Source organism: Podarcis liolepis, assembly GCF_965112155.1.
Source record: "Podarcis liolepis genome assembly, chromosome: 14".
Taxonomy (NCBI): Eukaryota; Metazoa; Chordata; class Lepidosauria; order Squamata; family Lacertidae; genus Podarcis; species Podarcis liolepis.
In genome coordinates, this window is record NC_139569.1 from 40112989 (window position 1) to 40135086 (window position 22098).

Below are 22098 nucleotides of genomic sequence, written 5' to 3' on the forward strand. Positions count from 1 at the left end.
TCCTGTGATAAAAAGACTTCTGTTTCCATCGCCAAAGCTTTCAGGGGAGCATTTGCAACCTGCTGGCACCATTTTTGAGTGAATTGCCAAAAGTCAGATTTTTGGTGTAATTGTGACACCGGGGTTTAGGGATTTTTTCAAAAAAATATTTTCCGCCGGTTAAGTTGTTGAGGGCTGATTCATTGTCGTGTGATAAAAAGCCTTCTGTTTCGACTGTGAAACCTTTCCGGGGAGCATTTGCAACCTGTTGGCACCATTTTTAAGTGAATTGCCAAAAGTCAGATTTTTGCTGAAATTGTGACCCCAGGGCTTAGTTATTTTTTCAAAAAAACATTTTCCGCCGGTTAAGTTGTTGAAGCCTGATTTCTTGTCCTGTGATAAAAAGCCTTCTGTTTCGAATGCCAAACCTTTCCGGGGAGCATTTGCAACCGGTTGGCACCATTTTTGAGTGACTTGCCAAAAGTCAGATTTTTGCTGAAATTGTGACCCCGGGGCTTAGGGATTTTTTCAAAAAAATATTTTCCGCCGGTTAAGTTGTTGATGGCTGATTTCTTGTCCTGTGATAAAAAGCCTTCTGTTTCCATCGCCAAAGCTTTCAGGGGAGCATTTGCAACCGGTTGGCACCATTTTTGAGTGAATTGCCAAAAGTCAGTTTTTTGCTGAAATTGTGACCCCGGGGCTCAGGGATTTTTTCAAAAAAATATTTTCCGCAGGTTAGGTTTTCGAGGGCTGATTTCTTGTCCTGTCATGAAAAGCCTTCTGTTTCCATCGCCAAAGCTTTCAGGGGAGCCTTTGCAACCTGCTAGCACCATTTTTGAGTGAATTGCCAAAAGTCAGATTTTTGCTGAAATTGTGACCCCGGGGCTGAGGGATTTTTTCAAAAAAATATTTTCCGCCGGTTAAGTTGTTGAGGGCTGATTTATTGTCCTGTGATAAAAAGCCTTCTGTTTCCATCGCCAAAGCTTTCAGGGGAGCATTTGCAACCTGCTGGCACCATTTTTGAGTGAATTGGCAAAAGTCAGATTTTTGCTGAAATTGTGACCCCGGGGCTTAGGGATTTTTTCAAAAAAATATTTTCCGCCGGTAAAGTTGTTGAGGGCTGATTTCTTGTCCTGTGATAAAAAGCCTTCTGTATCCATTGCCAAAGCTTTCAGGGGAGCATTTGCAACAGGTTGGCACCATTTTTGAGTGAATTGCCAAAAGTCAGATTTTTGCTGAAATTGTGACACCGGGGCTTAGGGATTTTTTCAAAAAAACATTTTCCGCCGGTTAAGTTGTTGAGGGCTGATTTCTTGTCCTGTGATAAAAAGCCTTCTGTTTCGAATGCGAAACCTTTCCGGGGAGCATTTGCAACCTGTTGGCACCATTTTTGAGTGAATTGCCAAAAGTCAGATTTTTGCTCAAATTGTGACCCCAGGGCTTAGTTATTTTTTCAAAAAAACATTTTCCGCCGGTTAAGTTGTTGAGGGCTGATTTCTTGTCCTGTGATAAAAAGCCTTCTGTTTCGACTGCGAAACCTTTCCGGGGAGCATTTGCAACCTGCTGGCAGCATTTTTGAGTGAATTGCCAAAAGTCAGATTTTTGCTGAAATTGTGACCCCGGGGCTTAGGGATTTTTTCAAAAAAATATTTTCCGCCGGTTAAGTTGTTGAGGGCTGATTTATTGTCCTGTGATAAAAAGCCTTCTGTTTCCATCGCCAAAGCTTTCAGGGGAGCATCTGCAACCTGCTGGCACCATTTTGGAGTGAATTGCCAAAAGTCAGATTTTTGCTGAAATTGTGACCCCGGGGCTTACGTATTTTTTCAAAAAAATATTTTTCGCCGGTTAAGTTGTTGCGGGCTGATTTCTTGTCCTGTGATAAAAAGACTTCTGTTTCCATCGCCAAAGCTTTCAGGGGAGCATTTGCAACCTGCTGGCACCATTTTTGAGTGAATTGCCAAAAGTCAGATTTTTGGTGTAATTGTGACACCGGGGTTTAGGGATTTTTTCAAAAAAATATTTTCCGCCGGTTAAGTTGTTGAGGGCTGATTCATTGTCGTGTGATAAAAAGCCTTCTGTTTCGACTGTGAAACCTTTCCGGGGAGCATTTGCAACCTGTTGGCACCATTTTTAAGTGAATTGCCAAAAGTCAGATTTTTGCTGAAATTGTGACCCCAGGGCTTAGTTATTTTTTCAAAAAAACATTTTCCGCCGGTTAAGTTGTTGAAGCCTGATTTCTTGTCCTGTGATAAAAAGCCTTCTGTTTCGAATGCCAAACCTTTCCGGGGAGCATTTGCAACCGGTTGGCACCATTTTTGAGTGACTTGCCAAAAGTCAGATTTTTGCTGAAATTGTGACCCCGGGGCTTAGGGATTTTTTCAAAAAAATATTTTCCGCCGGTTAAGTTGTTGATGGCTGATTTCTTGTCCTGTGATAAAAAGCCTTCTGTATCCATTCCCAAAGCTTTCAGGGGAGCATTTGCAACAGGTTGGCACCATTTTTGAGTGAATTGCCAAAAGTCAGATTTTTGCTGAAATTGTGACCCCGGGGCTTAGGGATTTTTTCAAAAAAATATTTTCCGCCGGTTAAGTTGTTGAGGGCTGATTTCTTGTCCTGTGATAAAAAAGCCTTCTGTTTCGACTGCCCAACATTTCCGGGGAGCATTTGCAACCGGTTGGCACCATTTTTGAGTGAATTGCCAAAAGTCAGATTTTTGCTGAAATTGTGACTTCGGGGCTTAGGGCTGTTTTCAAAAAAATATTTTCCGCTGGTTAAGTTGTTGAGGGCTGATTTCTTGTCCAGTGATAAAAAGCCTTCTGTTTCGATCTGCCAAACATTTCCGGGGCGCATTTGCAACCGGTTGGCACCATTTTTGAGTGAATTGCCAAAAGTCAGATTTTTGCTGAAATTGTGACCCCGGGGCTTAGGGATTTTTTCAAAAAAATATTTTCCGCCGGTTAAGTTGTTGAGGGCTGATTTCTTGTCCTGTGATAAAAAGACTTCTGTTTCCATCGCCAAAGCTTTCAGGGGAGCATTTGCAACCTGCTGGCACCATTTTTGAGTGAATTGGCAAAAGTCAGATTTTTGCTGAAATTGTGACCCCGGGGCTTAGGGATTTTTTCAAAAAAATATTTTCCGCCGGTAAAGTTGTTGAGGGCTGATTTCTTGTCCTGTGATAAAAAGCCTTCTGTATCCATTGCCAAAGCTTTCAGGGGAGCATTTGCAACAGGTTGGCACCATTTTTGAGTGAATTGCCAAAAGTCAGATTTTTGCTGAAATTGTGACACCGGGGCTTAGGGATTTTTTCAAAAAAACATTTTCCGCCGGTTAAGTTGTTGAGGGCTGATTTCTTGTCCTGTGATAAAAAGCCTTCTGTTTCGAATGCGAAACCTTTCCGGGGAGCATTTGCAACCTGTTGGCACCATTTTTGAGTGAATTGCCAAAAGTCAGATTTTTGCTCAAATTGTGACCCCAGGGCTTAGTTATTTTTTCAAAAAAACATTTTCCGCCGGTTAAGTTGTTGAGGGCTGATTTCTTGTCCTGTGATAAAAAGCCTTCTGTTTCGACTGCGAAACCTTTCCGGGGAGCATTTGCAACCTGCTGGCACCATTTTTGAGTGAATTGCCAAAAGTCAGATTTTTGCTGAAATTGTGACCCCGGGGCTTAGGGATTTTTTCAAAAAAACATTTTCCGCCGGTTAAGTTGTTGAGGGCTGATTTCTTGTCCTGTGATAAAAAGCCTTCTGTTTCCATCGCCAAAGCTTTCAGGGGAGCATCTGCAACCTGCTGGCACCATTTTTGAGTGAATTGCCAAAAGTCAGATTTTTGCTGAAATTGTGACCCCGGGGCTTAGGGATTTTTTCAAAAAAATGTTTTCCGCCGGTTAAGTTGTTGAGGGCTGATTTATTGTCCTGTGATAAAAAGCCTTCTGTTTCCATCGCCAAAGCTTTCAGGGGAGCATCTGCAACCTGCTGGCACCATTTTTGAGTGAATTGCCAAAAGTCAGATTTTTGCTGAAATTGTGACCCCGGGGCTTAGGTATTTTTTCAAAAAAATATTTTTCGCCGGTTAAGTTGTTGAGGGCTGATTTCTTGTCCTGTGATAAAAAGACTTCTGTTTCCATCGCCAAAGCTTTCAGGGGAGCATTTGCAACCTGCTGGCACCATTTTTGAGTGAATTGCCAAAAGTCAGATTTTTGCTGAAATTGTGACACCGGGGCTTAGGGATTTTTTCAAAAAAACATTTTCCGCCGGTTAAGTTGTTGAGGGCTGATTTCTTGTCCTGTGATAAAAAGCCTTCTGTTTCGAATGTGAAAGCTTTCCGGGGAGCATTTGCAACCTGTTGGCACCATTTTTGAGTGAATTGCCAAAAGTCAGATTTTTGCTCAAATTGTGACCCCAGGGCTTAGTTATTTTTTCAAAAAAACATTTTCCGCCGGTTAAGTTGTTGAGGGCTGATTTCTTGTCCTGTGATAAAAAGCCTTCTGTTTCCATCGTCAAAGCTTTCAGGGGAGCAATTGCAACCTGCTGGCTCCATTTTTGAGTGAATTGCCAAAAGTCAGATTTTTGCTGAAATTGTGACCCCGGGGCTTAGGTATTTTTTCAAAAAAATATTTTTCGCCGGTTAAGTTGTTGAGGGCTGATTTCTTGTCCTGTGATAAAAAGATTTCTGTTTCCATCGCCAAAGCTTTCAGGGGAGCATTTGCAACCTGCTGGCACCATTTTTGAGTGAATTGCCAAAAGTCAGATTTTTGCTGAAATTGTGACCCCGGGGCTTAGGGATTTTTTCAAAAAAACATTTTCCGCCGGTTAAGTTGTTGAGGGCTGATTTCTTGTCCTGTGATTAAAAGCCTTCTGTTTCCATCGCCAAAGCTTTCATGGGAGCAATTGCAACCTGCTGGCACCATTTTTGAGTGAATTGCCAAAAGTCAGATTTTTGCTGAAATTGTGACCCCGGGGCTTAGGTATTTTTTCAAAAAAAATATTTTTCGCCGGTTAAGTTGTTGAGGGCTGATTTCTTGTCCTGTGATAAAAAGATTTCTGTTTCCATCGCCAAAGCTTTCAGGGGAGCATTTGCAACCTGCTGGCACCATTTTTGAGTGAATTGACAAAAGTCAGATTTTTGGTGAAATTGTGACACCGGGGTTTAGGGATTTTTTCAAAAAAATATTTTCCGCCGGTTAAGTTGTTGAGGGCTGATTCATTGTCGTGTGATAAAAAGCCTTCTGTTTCCATCGCCAAAGCTTTCAGGGGAGCATTTGCAACCGGTTGGCACCATTTTTGAGTGGATTGCCAAAAGTCAGATTTTTGCTGAAATTGTGACCCCGGGGCTTAGGGATTGTTTCAAAAAAATATTTTCCGCCGGTTAAGTTGTTGAGGGCTGATTTCTTGTCCTGTGATAAAAAGCCTTCTGTTTCGACTGTGAAACCTTTCCGGGGAGCATTTGCAACCTGTTGGCATCATTTTTAAGTGAATTGCCAAAAGTCAGATTTTTGCTGAAATTGTGACCCCAGGGCTTAGTTATTTTTTCAAAAAAACATTTTCCGCCGGTTAAGTTGTTGAAGCCTGATTTCTTGTCCTGTGATAAAAAGCCTTCTGTTTCGAATGCCAAACCTTTCCGGGGAGCATTTGCAACCGGTTGGCACCATTTTTGAGTGACTTGCCAAAAGTCAGATTTTTGCTGAAATTGTGACCCCGGGGCTTAGGGATTTTTTCAAAAAAATATTTTCTGCCGGTTAAGTTGTTGATGGCTGATTTCTTGTCCTGTGATAAAAAGCCTTCTGTATCCATTGCCAAAGCTTTCAGGGGAGCATTTGGAACAGGTTGGCACCATTTTTGAGTGAATTGCCAAAAGTCAGATTTTTGCTGAAATTGTGACCCCGGGGCTTAGGGATTTTTTCAAAAAAATATTTTCCGCCGGTTAAGTTGTTGATTGCTGATTTCTTGTCCTGTGATAAAAAGCCTTCTGTATCCATTGCCAAAGCTTTCAGGGGAGCATTTGGAACAGGTTGGCACCATTTTTGAGTGAATTGCCAAAAGTCAGATTTTTGCTGAAATTGTGACCCCGGGGCTTAGGGATTTTTTCAAAAAAACATTTTCCGCCGGTTAAGTTGTTGAGGGCTGATTACTTGTCCTGTGATAAAAAGCCTTCTGTTTCGACTGCGAAACCTTTCCAGGGAGCATTTGCAACCTGCTGGCACCATTTTTGAGTGGATTGCCAAAAGTCAGATTTTTGCTGAAATTGTGACCCCGGGGCTTAGGGATTTTTTCAAAAAAATATTTTCCGCCGGTTAAGTTGTTGAGGGCTGATTTATTGTCCTGTGATTAAAAGCCTTCTGTTTCCATCGCCAAAGCTTTCAGGGGAGCATCTGCAACCTGCTGGCACCATTTTTGAGTGAATTGCCAAAAGTCAGATTTTTGGTGAAATTGTGACCCCGGGGCTTAGGGATTTTTTCAAAAAAATATTTTCCGCCGGTAAAGTTGTTGAGGGCTGATTTCTTGTCCTGTGATAAAAAGCCTTCTGTATCCATTGCCAAAGCTTTCAGGGGAGCATTTGCAACAGGTTGGCACCATTTTTGAGTGAATTGCCAAAAGTCAGATTTTTCCTGAAATTGTGACACCGGGGCTTAGGGATTTTTTCAAAAAAACATTTTCCGCCGGTTAAGTTGTTGAGGGCTGATTTCTTGTCCTGTGATAAAAAGCCTTCTGTTTCGAATGCGAAACCTTTCCGGGGAGCATTTGCAACCTGTTGGCACCATTTTTGAGTGAATTGCCAAAAGTCAGATTTTTGCTCAAATTGTGACCCCAGGGCTTAGTTATTTTTTCAAAAAAACATTTTCCGCCGGTTAAGTTGTTGAGGGCTGATTTCTTGTCCTGTGATAAAAAGCCTTCTGTTTCGACTGCGAAACCTTTCCGGGGAGCATTTGCAACCTGCTGGCACCATTTTTGAGTGAATTGCCAAAAGTCAGATTTTTGCTGAAATTGTGACCCCGGGGCTTAGGGATTTTTTCAAAAAAATATTTTCCGCCGGTTAAGTTGTTGAGGGCTGATTTATTGTCCTGTGATAAAAAGCCTTCTGTTTCCATCGCCAAAGCTTTCAGGGGAGCATCTGCAACCTGCTGGCACCATTTTTGAGTGAATTGCCAAAAGTCAGATTTTTGCTGAAATTGTGACCCCGGGGCTTAGGTATTTTTTCAAAAAAATATTTTTCGCCGGTTAAGTTGTTGAGGGCTGATTTCTTGTCCTGTGATAAAAAGACTTCTGTTTCCATCGCCAAAGCTTTCAGGGGAGCATTTGCAATCTGCTGGCACCATTTTTGAGTGAATTGCCAAAAGTCAGATTTTTGCTGAAATTGTGACACCGGGGCTTAGGGATTTTTTCAAAAAAACATTTTCCGCCGGTTAAGTTGTTGAGGGCTGATTTCTTGTCCTGTGATAAAAAGCCTTCTGTTTCGAATGCGAAACCTTTCAGGGGAGCATTTGCAACCTGCTGGCACCATTTTTGAGTGAATTGCCAAAAGTCAGATTTTTGCTGAAATTGTGACCCCGGGGCTTAGGGATTTTTTCAAAAAAATATTTTCCGCCGGTTAAGTTGTTGAGGGCTGATTTATTGTCCTGTGATAAAAAGCCTTCTGTTTCCATCGCCAAAGCTTTCAGGGGAGCATCTGCAACCTGCTGGCACCATTTTTGAGTGAATTGCCAAAAGTCAGATTTTTGCTGAAATTGTGACCCCGGGGCTTAGGGATTTTTTCAAAAAAACATTTTCCGCCGGTTAAGTTGTTGAGGGCTGATTTCTTGTCCTGTGATTAAAAGCCTTCTGTTTCCATCGCCAAAGCTTTCAGGGGAGCAATTGCAACCTGCTGGCACCATTTTTGAGTGAATTGCCAAAAGTCAGATTTTTGCTGAAATTGTGACCCCGGGGCTTAGGGATTTTTTCAAAAAAATATTTTTCGCCGGTTAAGTTGTTGAGGGCTGATTTCTTGTCCTGTGATAAAAAGATTTCTGTTTCCATCGCCAAAGCTTTCAGGGGAGCATTTGCAACCTGCTGGCACCATTTTTGAGTGAATTGACAAAAGTCAGATTTTTGGTGAAATTGTGACACCGGGGTTTAGGGATTTTTTCAAAAAAATATTTTCCGCCGGTTAAGTTGTTGAGGGCTGATTCATTGTCGTGTGATAAAAAGCCTTCTGTTTCCATCGCCAAAGCTTTCAGGGGAGCATTTGCAACCGGTTGGCACCATTTTTGAGTGAATTGCCAAAAGTCAGATTTTTGCTGAAATTGTGACCCCGGGGCTTAGGGATTGTTTCAAAAAAATATTTTCCGCCGGTTAAGTTGTTGAGGGCTGATTTCTTGTCCTGTGATAAAAAGCCTTCTGTTTCGACTGTGAAACCTTTCCGGGGAGCATTTGCAACCTGTTGGCACCATTTTTAAGTGAATTGCCAAAAGTCAGATTTTTGCTGAAATTGTGACCCCGGGGCTTAGGGATTTTTTCAAAAAAACATTTTCCGCCGGTTAAGTTGTTGAGGGCTGATTTATTGTCCTGTGATTAAAAGCCTTCTGTTTCCATCGCCAAAGCTTTCAGGGGAGCATCTGCAACCTGCTGGCACCATTTTTGAGTGAATTGCCAAAAGTCAGATTTTTGCTGAAATTGTGACCCCGGGGCTTAGGGATTTTTTCAAAAAAATATTTTCCGCCGGTTAAGTTGTTGAGGGCTGATTTATTGTCCTGTGATAAAAAGCCTTCTGTTTCCATCGCCAAAGCTTTCAGGGGAGCATCTGCAACCTGCTGGCACCATTTTTGAGTGAATTGCCAAAAGTCAGATTTTTGCTGAAATTGTGACCCCGGGGCTTAGGTATTTTTTCAAAAAAATATTTTTCGCCGGTTAAGTTGTTGAGGGCTGATTTCTTGTCCTGTGATAAAAAGACTTCTGTTTCCATCGCCAAAGCTTTCAGGGGAGCATTTGCAACCTGCTGGCACCATTTTTGAGTGAATTGCCAAAAGTCAGATTTTTGCTGAAATTGTGACACCGGGGCTTAGGGATTTTTTCAAAAAAACATTTTCCGCCGGTTAAGTTGTTGAGGGCTGATTTCTTGTCCTGTGATAAAAAGCCTTCTGTTTCGAATGCGAAACCTTTCAGGGGAGCATTTGCAACCTGCTGGCACCATTTTTGAGTGAATTGCCAAAAGTCAGATTTTTGCTGAAATTGTGACCCCGGGGCTTAGGGATTTTTTCAAAAAAATATTTTCTGCCGGTTAAGTTGTTGAGGGCTGATTTATTGTCCTGTGATAAAAAGCCTTCTGTTTCCATCGCCAAAGCTTTCAGGGGAGCATCTGCAACCTGCTGGCACCATTTTTGAGTGAATTGCCAAAAGTCAGATTTTTGCTGAAATTGTGACCCCGGGGCTTAGGTATTTTTTCAAAAAAATATTTTTCGCCGGTTAAGTTGTTGAGGGCTGATTTCTTGTCCTGTGATAAAAAGATTTCTGTTTCCATCGCCAAAGCTTTCAGGGGAGCATTTGCAACCTGCTGGCACCATTTTTGAGTGAATTGCCAAAAGTCAGATTTTTGCTGAAATTGTGACCCCGGGGCTTAGGGATTTTTTCAAAAAAACATTTTCCGCCGGTTAAGTTGTTGAGGGCTGATTTCTTGTCCTGTGATTAAAAGCCTTCTGTTTCCATCGCCAAAGCTTTCAGGGGAGCAATTGCAACCTGCTGGCACCATTTTTGAGTGAATTGCCAAAAGTCAGATTTTTGCTGAAATTGTGACCCCGGGGCTTAGGGATTTTTTCAAAAAAATATTTTTCGCCGGTTAAGTTGTTGAGGGCTGATTTCTTGTCCTGTGATAAAAAGATTTCTGTTTCCATCGCCAAAGCTTTCAGGGGAGCATTTGCAACCTGCTGGCACCATTTTTGAGTGAATTGACAAAAGTCAGATTTTTGCTGAAATTGTGACCCCGGGGCTTAGGGATTTTTTCAAAAAAACATTTTCCGCCGATTAAGTTGTTGAGGGCTGATTTCTTGTCCTGTGATTAAAAGCCTTCTGTTTCCATCGCCAAAGCTTTCATGGGAGCAATTGCAACCTGCTGGCACCATTTTTGAGTGAATTGCCAAAAGTCAGATTTTTGCTGAAATTGTGACCCCGGGGCTTAGGTATTTTTTCAAAAAAAATATTTTCCGCCGGTTAAGTTGTTGAGGGCTGATTTCTTGTCCTGTGATAAAAAGATTTCTGTTTCCATCGCCAAAGCTTTCAGGGGAGCATTTGCAACCTGCTGGCACCATTTTTGAGTGAATTGACAAAAGTCAGATTTTTGGTGAAATTGTGACACCGGGGTTTAGGGATTTTTTCAAAAAAATATTTTCCGCCGGTTAAGTTGTTGAGGGCTGATTCATTGTCGTGTGATAAAAAGCCTTCTGTTTCCATCGCCAAAGCTTTCAGGGGAGCATTTGCAACCGGTTGGCACCATTTTTGAGTGACTTGCCAAAAGTCAGATTTTTGCTGAAATTGTGACCCCGGGGCTTAGGGATTGTTTCAAAAAAATATTTTCCGCCGGTTAAGTTGTTGAGGGCTGATTTCTTGTCCTGTGATAAAAAGCCTTCTGTTTCGACTGTGAAACCTTTCCGGGGAGCATTTGCAACCTGTTGGCATCATTTTTAAGTGAATTGCCAAAAGTCAGATTTTTGCTGAAATTGTGACCCCAGGGCTTAGTTATTTTTTCAAAAAAACATTTTCCGCCGGTTAAGTTGTTGAAGCCTGATTTCTTGTCCTGTGATAAAAAGCCTTCTGTTTCGAATGCCAAACCTTTCCGGGGAGCATTTGCAACCGGTTGGCACCATTTTTGAGTGACTTGCCAAAAGTCAGATTTTTGCTGAAATTGTGACCCCGGGGCTTAGGGATTTTTTCAAAAAAATATTTTCTGCCGGTTAAGTTGTTGATGGCTGATTTCTTGTCCTGTGATAAAAAGCCTTCTGTATCCATTGCCAAAGCTTTCAGGGGAGCATTTGGAACAGGTTGGCACCATTTTTGAGTGAATTGCCAAAAGTCAGATTTTTGCTGAAATTGTGACCCCGGGGCTTAGGGATTTTTTCAAAAAAATATTTTCCGCCGGTTAAGTTGTTGATTGCTGATTTCTTGTCCTGTGATAAAAAGCCTTCTGTATCCATTGCCAAAGCTTTCAGGGGAGCATTTGGAACAGGTTGGCACCATTTTTGAGTGAATTGCCAAAAGTCAGATTTTTGCTGAAATTGTGACCCCGGGGCTTAGGGATTTTTTCAAAAAAACATTTTCCGCCGGTTAAGTTGTTGAGGGCTGATTACTTGTCCTGTGATAAAAAGCCTTCTGTTTCGACTGCGAAACCTTTCCAGGGAGCATTTGCAACCTGCTGGCACCATTTTTGAGTGGATTGCCAAAAGTCAGATTTTTGCTGAAATTGTGACCCCGGGGCTTAGGGATTTTTTCAAAAAAATATTTTCCGCCGGTTAAGTTGTTGAGGGCTGATTTATTGTCCTGTGATTAAAAGCCTTCTGTTTCCATCGCCAAAGCTTTCAGGGGAGCATCTGCAACCTGCTGGCACCATTTTTGAGTGAATTGCCAAAAGTCAGATTTTTGGTGAAATTGTGACCCCGGGGCTTAGGGATTTTTTCAAAAAAATATTTTCCGCCGGTAAAGTTGTTGAGGGCTGATTTCTTGTCCTGTGATAAAAAGCCTTCTGTATCCATTGCCAAAGCTTTCAGGGGAGCATTTGCAACAGGTTGGCACCATTTTTGAGTGAATTGCCAAAAGTCAGATTTTTCCTGAAATTGTGACACCGGGGCTTAGGGATTTTTTCAAAAAAACATTTTCCGCCGGTTAAGTTGTTGAGGGCTGATTTCTTGTCCTGTGATAAAAAGCCTTCTGTTTCGAATGCGAAACCTTTCCGGGGAGCATTTGCAACCTGTTGGCACCATTTTTGAGTGAATTGCCAAAAGTCAGATTTTTGCTCAAATTGTGACCCCAGGGCTTAGTTATTTTTTCAAAAAAACATTTTCCGCCGGTTAAGTTGTTGAGGGCTGATTTCTTGTCCTGTGATAAAAAGCCTTCTGTTTCGACTGCGAAACCTTTCCGGGGAGCATTTGCAACCTGCTGGCACCATTTTTGAGTGAATTGCCAAAAGTCAGATTTTTGCTGAAATTGTGACCCCGGGGCTTAGGGATTTTTTCAAAAAAATATTTTCCGCCGGTTAAGTTGTTGAGGGCTGATTTATTGTCCTGTGATAAAAAGCCTTCTGTTTCCATCGCCAAAGCTTTCAGGGGAGCATCTGCAACCTGCTGGCACCATTTTTGAGTGAATTGCCAAAAGTCAGATTTTTGCTGAAATTGTGACCCCGGGGCTTAGGGATTTTTTCAAAAAAATATTTTCCGCCGGTCAAGTTGTTGAGGGCTGATTTATTGTCCTGTGATAAAAAGCCTTCTGTTTCCATCGCCAAAGCTTTCAGGGGAGCATCTGCAACCTGCTGGCACCATTTTTGAGTGAATTGCCAAAAGTCAGATTTTTGCTGAAATTGTGACCCCGGGGCTTAGGGATTTTTTCAAAAAAACATTTTCCGCCGGTTAAGTTGTTGAGGGCTGATTTCTTGTCCTGTGATTAAAAGCCTTCTGTTTCCATCGCCAAAGCTTTCAGGGGAGCAATTGCAACCTGCTGGCACCATTTTTGAGTGAATTGCCAAAAGTCAGATTTTTGCTGAAATTGTGACCCCGGGGCTTAGGGATTTTTTCAAAAAAATATTTTTCGCCGGTTAAGTTGTTGAGGGCTGATTTCTTGTCCTGTGATAAAAAGATTTCTGTTTCCATCGCCAAAGCTTTCAGGGGAGCATTTGCAACCTGCTGGCACCATTTTTGAGTGAATTGACAAAAGTCAGATTTTTGGTGAAATTGTGACACCGGGGTTTAGGGATTTTTTCAAAAAAATATTTTCCGCCGGTTAAGTTGTTGAGGGCTGATTCATTGTCGTGTGATAAAAAGCCTTCTGTTTCCATCGCCAAAGCTTTCAGGGGAGCATTTGCAACCGGTTGGCACCATTTTTGAGTGAATTGCCAAAAGTCAGATTTTTGCTGAAATTGTGACCCCGGGGCTTAGGGATTGTTTCAAAAAAATATTTTCCGCCGGTTAAGTTGTTGAGGGCTGATTTCTTGTCCTGTGATAAAAAGCCTTCTGTTTCGACTGTGAAACCTTTCCGGGGAGCATTTGCAACCTGTTGGCACCATTTTTAAGTGAATTGCCAAAAGTCAGATTTTTGCTGAAATTGTGACCCCGGGGCTTAGGGATTTTTTCAAAAAAACATTTTCCGCCGGTTAAGTTGTTGAGGGCTGATTTATTGTCCTGTGATTAAAAGCCTTCTGTTTCCATCGCCAAAGCTTTCAGGGGAGCATCTGCAACCTGCTGGCACCATTTTTGAGTGAATTGCCAAAAGTCAGATTTTTGCTGAAATTGTGACCCCGGGGCTTAGGGATTTTTTCAAAAAAATATTTTCCGCCGGTTAAGTTGTTGAGGGCTGATTTATTGTCCTGTGATAAAAAGCCTTCTGTTTCCATCGCCAAAGCTTTCAGGGGAGCATCTGCAACCTGCTGGCACCATTTTTGAGTGAATTGCCAAAAGTCAGATTTTTGCTGAAATTGTGACCCCGGGGCTTAGGTATTTTTTCAAAAAAATATTTTTCGCCGGTTAAGTTGTTGAGGGCTGATTTCTTGTCCTGTGATAAAAAGACTTCTGTTTCCATCGCCAAAGCTTTCAGGGGAGCATTTGCAACCTGCTGGCACCATTTTTGAGTGAATTGCCAAAAGTCAGATTTTTGCTGAAATTGTGACACCGGGGCTTAGGGATTTTTTCAAAAAAACATTTTCCGCCGGTTAAGTTGTTGAGGGCTGATTTCTTGTCCTGTGATAAAAAGCCTTCTGTTTCGAATGCGAAACCTTTCAGGGGAGCATTTGCAACCTGCTGGCACCATTTTTGAGTGAATTGCCAAAAGTCAGATTTTTGCTGAAATTGTGACCCCGGGGCTTAGGGATTTTTTCAAAAAAATATTTTCCGCCGGTTAAGTTGTTGAGGGCTGATTTATTGTCCTGTGATAAAAAGCCTTCTGTTTCCATCGCCAAAGCTTTCAGGGGAGCATCTGCAACCTGCTGGCACCATTTTTGAGTGAATTGCCAAAAGTCAGATTTTTGCTGAAATTGTGACCCCGGGGCTTAGGTATTTTTTCAAAAAAATATTTTTCGCCGGTTAAGTTGTTGAGGGCTGATTTCTTGTCCTGTGATAAAAAGATTTCTGTTTCCATCGCCAAAGCTTTCAGGGGAGCATTTGCAACCTGCTGGCACCATTTTTGAGTGAATTGCCAAAAGTCAGATTTTTGCTGAAATTGTGACCCCGGGGCTTAGGGATTTTTTCAAAAAAACATTTTCCGCCGGTTAAGTTGTTGAGGGCTGATTTCTTGTCCTGTGATTAAAAGCCTTCTGTTTCCATCGCCAAAGCTTTCAGGGGAGCAATTGCAACCTGCTGGCACCATTTTTGAGTGAATTGCCAAAAGTCAGATTTTTGCTGAAATTGTGACCCCGGGGCTTAGGGATTTTTTCAAAAAAATATTTTTCGCCGGTTAAGTTGTTGAGGGCTGATTTCTTGTCCTGTGATAAAAAGATTTCTGTTTCCATCGCCAAAGCTTTCAGGGGAGCATTTGCAACCTGCTGGCACCATTTTTGAGTGAATTGACAAAAGTCAGATTTTTGGTGAAATTGTGACACCGGGGTTTAGGGATTTTTTCAAAAAAATATTTTCCGCCGGTTAAGTTGTTGAGGGCTGATTCATTGTCGTGTGATAAAAAGCCTTCTGTTTCCATCGCCAAAGCTTTCAGGGGAGCATTTGCAACCGGTTGGCACCATTTTTGAGTGAATTGCCAAAAGTCAGATTTTTGCTGAAATTGTGACCCCGGGGCTTAGGGATTGTTTCAAAAAAATATTTTCCGCCGGTTAAGTTGTTGAGGGCTGATTTCTTGTCCTGTGATAAAAAGCCTTCTGTTTCGACTGTGAAACCTTTCCGGGGAGCATTTGCAACCTGTTGGCACCATTTTTAAGTGAATTGCCAAAAGTCAGATTTTTGCTGAAATTGTGACCCCAGGGCTTAGTTATTTTTTCAAAAAAACATTTTCCGCCGGTTAAGTTGTTGAAGCCTGATTTCTTGTCCTGTGATAAAAAGCCTTCTGTTTCGAATGCCAAACCTTTCCGGGGAGCATTTGCAACCGGTTGGCACCATTTTTGAGTGACTTGCCAAAAGTCAGATTTTTGCTGAAATTGTGACCCCGGGGCTTAGGGATTTTTTCAAAAAAATATTTTCCGCCGGTTAAGTTGTTGATGGCTGATTTCTTGTCCTGTGATAAAAAGCCTTCTGTATCCATTGCCAAAGCTTTCAGGGGAGCATTTGGAACAGGTTGGCACCATTTTTGAGTGAATTGCCAAAAGTCAGATTTTTTGCTGAAATTGTGACCCCGGGGCTTAGGGATTTTTTCAAAAAAATATTTTCCGCCGGTTAAGTTGTTGATGGCTGATTTCTTGTCCTGTGATAAAAAGCCTTCTGTATCCATTGCCAAAGCTTTCAGGGGAGCATTTGGAACAGGTTGGCACCATTTTTGAGTGAATTGCCAAAAGTCAGATTTTTGCTGAAATTGTGACCCCGGGGCTTAGGGATTTTTTCAAAAAAACATTTTCCGCCGGTTAAGTTGTTGAGGGCTGATTTCTTGTCCTGTGATAAAAAGCCTTCTGTTTCGACTGCGAAACCTTTCCGGGGAGCATTTGCAACCTGCTGGCACCATTTTTGAGTGGATTGCCAAAAGTCAGATTTTTGCTGAAATTGTGACCCCGGGGCTTAGGGATTTTTTCAAAAAAATATTTTCCGCCGGTTAAGTTGTTGAGGGCTGATTTCTTGTCCTGTGATAAAAAGCCTTCTGTTTCCATCGCCAAAGCTTTCAGGGGAGCATCTGCAACCTGCTGGCACCATTTTTGAGTGAATTGCCAAAACTCAGATTTTTGCTGAAATTGTGACCCCGGGGCTTAGGGATTTTTTCAAAAAAATATTTTTCGCCGGTTAAGTTGTTGAGGGCTGATTTCTTGTCCTGTGATAAAAAGACTTCTGTTTCCATCGCCAAAGCTTTCAGGGGAGCATTTGCAACCGGTTGGCACCATTTTTGAGTGAATTGCCAAAAGTCAGATTTTTGCTGAAATTGTGACCCCGGGGCTTAGGGATTGTTTCAAAAAAATATTTTCCGCCGGTTAAGTTGTTGAGGGCTGATTTCTTTTCCTGTGATAAAAAGCCTTCTGTATCCATTGCCAAAGCTTTCAGGGGAGCATTTGCAACAGGTTGGCACCATTTTTGAGTGAATTGCCAAAAGTCAGATTTTTGCTGAAATTGTGACACCGGGGCTTAGGGATTTTTTCAAAAAAACATTTTCCGTCGGTTAAGTTGTTGAGGGCTGATTTCTTGTCCTGTGATAAAAAGCCTTCTGTTTCGAATGCGAAACCTTTCCGGGGAGCATTTGCAACCTGTTGGCACCATTTTTGAGTGAATTGCCAAAAGTCAGATTTTTGCTCAAATTGTGACCCCAGGGCTTAGTTATTTTTTCAAAAAAACATTTTCCGCCGGTTAAGTTGTTGAGGGCTGATTTCTTGTCCTGTGATAAAAAGCCTTCTGTTTCGACTGCGAAACCTTTCCGGGGAGCATTTGCAACCTGCTGGCACCATTTTTGAGTGAATTGCCAAAAGTCAGATTTTTGCTGAAATTGTGACCCCGGGGCTTAGGGATTTTTTCAAAAAAATATTTTCCGCCGGTTAAGTTGTTGATGGCTGATTTCTTGTCCTGTGATAAAAAGCCTTCTGTATCCATTGCCAAAGCTTTCAGGGGAGCATTTGCAACAGGTTGGCACCATTTTTGAGTGAATTGCCAAAAGTCAGATTTTTGCTGAAATTGTGACACCGGGGCTTAGGGATTTTTTCAAAAAAACATTTTCCGCCGGTTAAGTTGTTGAGGGCTGATTTCTTGTCCTGTGATAAAAAGCCTTCTGTTTCGACTGCGAAACCTTTCCGGGGAGCATTTGCAACCTGCTGGCACCATTTTTGAGTGAATTGCCAAAAGTCAGATTTTTGCTGAAATTGTGACCCCGGGGCTTAGGGATTTTTTCAAAAAAATATTTTCCGCCGGTTAAGTTGTTGAGGGCTGATTTATTGTCCTGTGATAAAAAGACTTCTGTTTCCATCGCCAAAGCTTTCAGGGGAGCATCTGCAACCTGCTGGCACCATTTTTGAGTGAATTGCCAAAAGTCAGATTTTTGCTGAAATTGTGACCCCGGGGCTTAGGTATTTTTTCAAAAAAATATTTTTCGCCGGTTAAGTTGTTGAGGGCTGATTTCTTGTCCTGTGATAAAAAGCCTTCTGTTTCGACTGCGAAACCTTTCCGGGGAGCATTTGCAACCTGCTGGCACCATTTTTGAGTGAATTGCCAAAAGTCAGATTTTTGGTGAAATTGTGACCCCGGGGCTTAGGGATTTTTTCAAAAAAATATTTTCCGCCGGTTAAGTTGTTGAGGGCTGATTTCTTGTCCTGTGATAAAAAGCCTTCTGTATCCATTGCCAAAGCTTTCAGGGGAGCATTTGCAACAGGTTGGCACCACTTTTGAGTGAATTGCCAAAAGTCAGATTTTTGCTGAAATTGTGACACCGGGGCTTAGGGATTGTTTCAAAAAAATATTTTCCGCCGGTTAAGTTGTTGAGGGCTGATTTCTTGTCCTGTGATAAAAAGCCTTCTGTTTCGAATGCGAAACCTTTCCGGGGAGCATTTGCAACCTGTTGGCACCATTTTTAAGTGAATTGCCAAAAGTCAGATTTTTGCTGAAATTGTGACCCCAGGGCTTAGTTATTTTTTCAAAAAAACATTTTCCGCCGGTTAAGTTGTTGAAGCCTGATTTCTTGTCCTGTGATAAAAAGCCTTCTGTTTCGAATGCCAAACCTTTCCGGGGAGCATTTGCAACCGGTTGGCACCATTTTTGAGTGACTTGCCAAAAGTCAGATTTTTGCTGAAATTGTGACCCCAGGGCTTAGTTATTTTTTCAAAAAAACATTTTCCGCCGGTTAAGTTGTTGAAGCCTGATTTCTTGTCCTGTGATAAAAAGCCTTCTGTTTCGAATGCCAAACCTTTCCGGGGAGCATTTGCAACCGGTTGGCACCAATTTTGAGTGACTTGCCGAAAGTCAGATTTTTGCTGAAATTGTGACCCCGGGGCTTAGGGATTTTTTCAAAAAAATATTTTCCGCCGGTTAAGTTGTTGATGGCTGATTTCTTGTCCTGTGATAAAAAGCCTTCTGTATCCATTGCCAAAGCTTTCAGGGGAGCATTTGCAACAGGTTGGCACCATTTTTGAGTGAATTGCCAAAAGTCAGATTTTTGCTGAAATTGTGACACCGGGGCTTAGGGATTTTTTCAAAAAAACATTTTCCACCGGTTAAGTTGTTGAGGGCTGATTTCTTGTCCTGTGATAAAAAGCCTTCTGTTTCGACTGCGAAACCTTTCCGGGGAGCATTTGCAACCTGCTGGCACCATTTTTGAGTGGATTGCCAAAAGTCAGATTTTTGCTGAAATTGTGACCCCGGGGCTTAGGGATTTTTTCAAAAAAATATTTTCCGCCGGTTAAGTTGTTGAGGGCTGATTCATTGTCGTGTGATAAAAAGCCTTCTGTTTCCATCGCCAAAGCTTTCAGGGGAGCATTTGCAACCGGTTGGCACCATTTTTGAGTGACTTGCCAAAAGTCAGATTTTTGCTGAAATTGTGACCCCGGGGCTTAGGGATTGTTTCAAAAAAATATTTTTCGCCGGTTAAGTTGTTGAGGGCTGATTCATTGTCGTGTGATAAAAAGCCTTCTGTTTCGACTGCGAAACCTTTCCGGGGAGCATTTGCAACCTGTTGGCACCATTTTTGAGTGAATTGCCAAAAGTCAGATTTTTGCTGAAATTGTGACCCCGGGGCTTAGGGATTTTTTCAAAAAAATATTTTCTGCAGGTTAGGTTTTCGAGGGCTGATTTCTTGTCCTGTGATAAAAAGCCTTCTGTTTCCATAGCCAAAGCTTTCAGGGGAGCATTTGCAACCTGCTGGCACCATTTTTGAGTGAATTGCCAAAACTCAGATTTTTGCTGAAATTGTGACCCCGGGGCTTAGGGATTTTTTCAAAAAAATATTTTTCACCGGTTAAGTTGTTGAGGGCTGATTTCTTGTCCTGTGATAAAAAGATTTCTGTTTCCATCGCCAAAGCTTTCAGGGGAGCATTTGCAACCGGTTGGCACCATTTTTGAGTGAATTGCCAAAAGTCAGATTTTTGCTGAAATTGTGACCCCGGGGCTTAGGGATTGTTTCAAAAAAATATTTTCCGCCGGTTAAGTTGTTGAGGGCTGATTTCTTGTCCTGTGAAAAAAAGCCTTCTGTTTCGACTGTGAAACCTTTCCGGGGAGCATTTGCAACCTGTTGGCACCATTTTTAAGTGAATTGCCAAAAGTCAGATTTTTGCTGAAATTGTAACCCCAGGGCTTAGTTATTTTTTCAAAAAAACATTTTCCGCCGGTTAAGTTGTTGAAGCCTGATTTCTTGTCCTGTGATAAAAAGCCTTCTGTTTCGAATGCCAAACCTTTCCGGGGAGCATTTGCAACCGGTTGGCACCATTTTTGAGTGACTTGCCAAAAGTCAGATTTTTGCTGAAATTGTGACCCCGGGGCTTAGGGATTTTTTCAAAAAAATATTTTCCGCCGGTTAAGTTGTTGATGGCTGATTTCTTGTCCTGTGATAAAAAGCCTTCTGTATCCATTGCCAAAGCTTTCAGGGGAGCATTTGGAACAGGTTGGCACCATTTTTGAGTGAATTGCCAAAAGTCAGATTTTTACTGAAATTGTGACCCCGGGGCTTAGGGATTTTTTCAAAAAAACATTTTCCGCCGGTTAAGTTGTTGAGGGCTGATTTCTTGTCCTGTGATAAAAAGCCTTCTGTTTTGACTGCCAAACCTTTCAGGGGAGCATTTCCAACCGGTTGGCACCATTTTTGAGTGACTTGCCAAAAGTCAGATTTTTGCTGAAATTGTGACCCCAGGGCTTAGTTATTTTTTCAAAAAAACATTTTCCGCCGGTTAAGTTGTTGAAGCCTGATTTCTTGTCCTGTGATAAAAAGCCTTCTGTTTCGAATGCCAAACCTTTCCGGGGAGCATTTGCAACCGGTTGGCACCAATTTTGAGTGACTTGCCGAAAGTCAGATTTTTGCTGAAATTGTGACCCCGGGGCTTAGGGATTTTTTCAAAAAAATATTTTCCGCCGGTTAAGTTGTTGATGGCTGATTTCTTGTCCTGTGATAAAAAGCCTTCTGTATCCATTGCCAAAGCTTTCAGGGGAGCATTTGCAACAGGTTGGCACCATTTTTGAGTGAATTGCCAAAAGTCAGATTTTTGCTGAAATTGTGACACCGGGGCTTAGGGATTTTTTCAAAAAAACATTTTCCACCGGTTAAGTTGTTGAGGGCTGATTTCTTGTCCTGTGATAAAAAGCCTTCTGTTTCGACTGCGAAACCTTTCCGGGGAGCATTTGCAACCTGCTGGCACCATTTTTGAGTGGATTGCCAAAAGTCAGATTTTTGCTGAAATTGTGACCCCGGGGCTTAGGGATTTTTTCAAAAAAATATTTTCCGCCGGTTAAGTTGTTGAGGGCTGATTCATTGTCGTGTGATAAAAAGCCTTCTGTTTCCATCGCCAAAGCTTTCAGGGGAGCATTTGCAACCGGTTGGCACCATTTTTGAGTGACTTGCCAAAAGTCAGATTTTTGCTGAAATTGTGACCCCGGGGCTTAGGGATTGTTTCAAAAAAATATTTTTCGCCGGTTAAGTTGTTGAGGGCTGATTCATTGTCGTGTGATAAAAAGCCTTCTGTTTCGACTGCGAAACCTTTCCGGGGAGCATTTGCAACCTGTTGGCACCATTTTTGAGTGAATTGCCAAAAGTCAGATTTTTGCTGAAATTGTGACCCCGGGGCTTAGGGATTTTTTCAAAAAAATATTTTCTGCAGGTTAGGTTTTCGAGGGCTGATTTCTTGTCCTGTGATAAAAAGCCTTCTGTTTCCATAGCCAAAGCTTTCAGGGGAGCATTTGCAACCTGCTGGCACCATTTTTGAGTGAATTGCCAAAACTCAGATTTTTGCTGAAATTGTGACCCCGGGGCTTAGGGATTTTTTCAAAAAAATATTTTTCACCGGTTAAGTTGTTGAGGGCTGATTTCTTGTCCTGTGATAAAAAGATTTCTGTTTCCATCGCCAAAGCTTTCAGGGGAGCATTTGCAACCGGTTGGCACCATTTTTGAGTGAATTGCCAAAAGTCAGATTTTTGCTGAAATTGTGACCCCGGGGCTTAGGGATTGTTTCAAAAAAATATTTTCCGCCGGTTAAGTTGTTGAGGGCTGATTTCTTGTCCTGTGAAAAAAAGCCTTCTGTTTCGACTGTGAAACCTTTCCGGGGAGCATTTGCAACCTGTTGGCACCATTTTTAAGTGAATTGCCAAAAGTCAGATTTTTGCTGAAATTGTAACCCCAGGGCTTAGTTATTTTTTCAAAAAAACATTTTCCGCCGGTTAAGTTGTTGAAGCCTGATTTCTTGTCCTGTGATAAAAAGCCTTCTGTTTCGAATGCCAAACCTTTCCGGGGAGCATTTGCAACTGGTTGGCACCATTTTTGAGTGACTTGCCAAAAGTCAGATTTTTGCTGAAATTGTGACCCCGGGGCTTAGGGATTTTTTCAAAAAAATATTTTCCGCCGGTTAAGTTGTTGATGGCTGATTTCTTGTCCTGTGATAAAAAGCCTTCTGTATCCATTGCCAAAGCTTTCAGGGGAGCATTTGGAACAGGTTGGCACCATTTTTGAGTGAATTGCCAAAAGTCAGATTTTTGCTGAAATTGTGACCCCGGGGCTTAGGGATTTTTTCAAAAAAACATTTTCCGCCGGTTAAGTTGTTGAGGGCTGATTTCTTGTCCTGTGATAAAAAGCCTTCTGTTTTGACTGCCAAACCTTTCAGGGGAGCATTTCCAACCGGTTGGCACCATTTTTGA